The following is a 3,953-nucleotide window of genomic DNA, read 5'->3' as shown; positions in this document are numbered from 1 at the left end:
GAATGTAAGCTCCCTGAGACAGGAATTTCTTCTGACTATATTGTCCATATTGATTACTAATGAATAGCCTAGAACAATGGCATTTGCATAGCAGAATGCAACAAATATTTATTGAATGTGGAATAAATGAATGCCTAACACTCACCGTATCTTTACTATATGCCAGGCACTTGACATGCACATTCTTTAAAAATTTAATCCTAATGATGACTTGAGAGATTGAGTCTGTCAGGATGCCCATTCCTCAGATGCTTAGATGTGAAGACTGAGGCAAAGAAGATAGGAAGCTTGACAGGTTTAGGGAGAACTGTCTTTGACTCAGATTTTCTGACTCGAGAAGACCCTGTGTTTAACCTGCACATAGTGCCTCTTCTGCACGTCTGTGTGCCAAGTTTTGCGTGTGGCATCGCTGTCGTTTAGAAAAGTAGCAGAAGTATGTCCTTTCGAGGGATCACCAGCCATTCCCTTCCCGCGTTCTGACTTTATTGAACGGAAGTCTCCTTTACCAGAATGCTGTGACAGAGGCCATCAATGGAATGTCATTAGCTAGGTCTGTGGCTGGGTGGCTTGCACAGTGTCCCTGAACCTCAGGTTCCTTGTGATTGAAGGAAGAGACTGAGCTAGGATCCCTGCCTTCTCTTCCAACTCCAATGTTCTACTGCTTCTGTGACTCCCAGGGAGCTGGATGTGAGTAAAAGAGAAAGGACCACTTGTTACTAGGCAACCAGCACCCACCTCACCCATGTTGCCATGGTGATGATGAAAGTTGGGCTGATGGGATTACCAGCTCCTGCTAATTGCCTGTGAGAGCTCAAGGTCTCTGTCTTTTTCTTGCCTGCCTGTTCGCTCTGACTTTCTCATTCTTCTAGAAGCTGTAGAGAGATCTCCCCCTCTCCTCCATCTGCAGTCTCCCTGAGGCAGCCCTGGTGCAATGGAAAGCAACTGGGAATAGAGCCCGACTGTGCCTCTGAAGAGCTGTGTGACCTTGGGCAGGTTACCCAGCTTCTCTGGGCCTCCATTTTCTCATTTGGAAAATGAATGTGTTGGTATAGTGATCCCTGCCTAAGGTTCTTCCCGGCTCTCAAATCCTTTGATGCCTGGGGAGCATGTCAGGGGAGCAGATCACACTGTTACTAGGCAACCAGCAGGCACCCTGCCCAAGTTGCCTTGGTGACTGGATGCTGGAGGGGAGGGGAGTAGCTGCGGCAGCTAATTGCTTAATTATTTATGAGTGCCTCAAGTCCTTTTTTGTTGTTTTCGTTGCTAGGGGCTGTGGGGTCACCTTCTCTTCCTCTCTCCTGCCACCCCAAGTCGTCTTCGTTGCGTGTTATGCAGTGGGAGAGCACGTTGGCCTGGACCTCCAGCTGCCCACGTTCTAGTCCCGCCTCGGTCATTTCCTAGCGCTGTGGCCTCGGGTAAGTCGCCTCACCTCTCTGGGCCTCAGTTCCCTCATTTCTAAAGTGACGGGTCTGCTTAGGTGATCTCCAAGTTCCCTTTCGCCCTTGAGATCCGAATTCCTGCCACCTAGTTTCCAGATGAAGGAAATTGTCCTAATTTGTTATCTCCTAAGAATGATTCTGAAGAGCAGTAAGAATAACTTTCTTCCACATTTCAAACAGGAAGGGAACGAAAGGGCCCCCTGCTCCTTCCTGGCTTCTCACCTTAGCCATTTTGTCTGACCTATTTTATTAATCTTAAGGTCATTTAAATTTTATGAATCCACAAACCATCTACTTCCAAAATAGATTTGAGGGGCTCACAGTATAAGATGCATATATGCTATTAGGCCCTTAAGATAGAAACAGTAATAAATATAAAATGGCGAGGCTTTTTCATTGGTCAATATTGATGCTGTGATTGAGCACCAAATGTATTTTTGAGCATCCTGGAAGCCAATGCAAAAAGAGAGAGAGAGAGAGAGTTGTGTATATTCAATAAGGAAAAACTGCCAAAATGTTTCTAGTTCTAAATTCTGAACAGAATTTTTCATGTGGCGCACAGTCTCTTTTACAGAAACTGCAGATAAAAATTTTAAAGCAGCCCTGTCTTGTTGAGGATATTGTTAAAGAACATAAGGATGAAGTTTTAAACTTGACAGTTTGACTAGTTCTACTCATTAGAAAGCAAAACTTCCTCTCTACTAGAAGTTGATATAGATAAATGCCACTTAGTAAATATAAATTTTCAGAAACAACCATTATTTATAAATCAATTATATATAAATTTATGTAACTACTTTCCACAGCAATTTGGCAATATGTATCAGATGTTTAAATGCATCTAACAATTCTTCTTTTCCAAACTTACTCTGAGCTAAACTTGTGCTGATGAGGAAAGACATAAACATAAAAGTGCTTATAATAGCATTCTTTATGTAAGAAAATGTCTAGAAACCACATAAATGTTGAGGGTTAGTGAATTAAATTATATTAATTCTTTACAATGAATTACTTTGCAGTCCCTAAAATGAAGTAGATCTACATGTTTTGACATGGAAAAATCTTCAAAGATATAATGCTAAGTGAAATAAGAAGGTGCAGCATTGGTATTAAATACTTCTATTTGTGTTATAGAAAATGTTCAGACATATAATTTATAAATCTAGATATGTGCTTGTGTGTGCATACTTGAATTTTCTGGAAGGAGACTGTTACCAGTGGTTTCCTCTGGGCAGGAAGATTGATGGTCTTGTTATGTGGACCCGTGAGTTTTCCATTTAGAGAGGGAGTGGAGCCTGGCAGTTCAAAGTCTAGACTCTGGAGTCAGAAAACCTGTGTTCAAATCCCAGCTCTACCACTCACTAGCTGTGTGGCTGTGGGGTTAGCTAGTTCCTCTGTTTCTCGTCTGAAAAATGGATGAGTAGTACCTTCCTCGTTGGCTTGTTGTAAGGGTGAAATAAGGGGGAAGTGCCCAAACAGCCTCAACAATGTCCTATATGGTGTTTTCTTGAAAAAAATGAAAGGAGAGACTAAGAAAATAAATGCAGGTAACAGAAAGGACAAGCTCCCCCCACCCCCACCCCATCTCAGTGTTGGACAGACTTTATCAAATGTATCATTGCTTCCGGCATCCTATGTGGAATAGAAGTTATATGTGGAACAGAGGTTGAAACCAGTGGACTCACGATCGCCCCTTATGACGCTGTGAAGCCCCCGAGCCTGTCACAGGCCACTCTTCAAGTCCATCCCTGTGCACGCTCAAGTCAAAGGCTGAACGCTCACTAGGCCAGGGAGAAAATCTTGGGGGAAATAGATCTCCACATCCTTATCAGTTAAAGGCCAGAGAGGAAAGACCCAGAAAGTGCAGTGTGAAGAGGGTGTCCATGTCCAAGCCACTTGTGACATGTGCGTTCACATGCCTCACACCCTCACTTTTCGTTTGAAAGAGAGTCACAGAAACCTGGGGAGGGGCCGCGTTAGGCTGGCCTCGGGCTCGGGAATCCGCGGCTGTAGGGGCTTCCTGGGTGGTCAGAAGTGCAGGGCTCCGTGTCGGGAACTGCCCACCTTCCTCTTCCCTGGCCTGTCCCTTGGGGTAGGCCTGGAGAACCGTGGCCGACAGTGGGGCGCCCCCTCCGAAGTTGGCCACGCTTTGGGAAGGCTCGAGGCCCTCGCTGGGGGCGCATGGTGGCTCCAGGGAGGGTGGACGGGGACTCTGGCCCCTCCAAATCCGCTGAGAGAGAGCGTGCAGCCACCGCGAGGAAGGCCGAGCTGACCGCCGCGACCTCATGCGTCAGTGGGTCCTCTGTTCTTCCTTCTGTCTGTCGGGCCCTTTGTTTCTCACTCTCGGGCATGGGGCTCTCGATCCAGCTGGCCCTCAGCTCCCCTCTCCGTCTCTCTGCCACATCCAACTGCGCTTCCATCTGCCCTCCGTCCCTCCTCCAGCCATCTGCCAGCCGTGCCATCCGTCCTGCCGACTGCGGGTATGTCTCTCCGTGGCTCCCGCGCCCGGCCCCC

The sequence above is a fragment of the Carlito syrichta genome, unplaced genomic scaffold (genome assembly GCF_000164805.1).
Source record: "Carlito syrichta isolate Samal-C Ts95f unplaced genomic scaffold, Tarsius_syrichta-2.0.1 Scaffold305868, whole genome shotgun sequence".
In the NCBI taxonomy this organism is placed as follows: Eukaryota; Metazoa; Chordata; class Mammalia; order Primates; family Tarsiidae; genus Carlito; species Carlito syrichta.
This window is presented reverse-complemented; position numbering follows the sequence as displayed.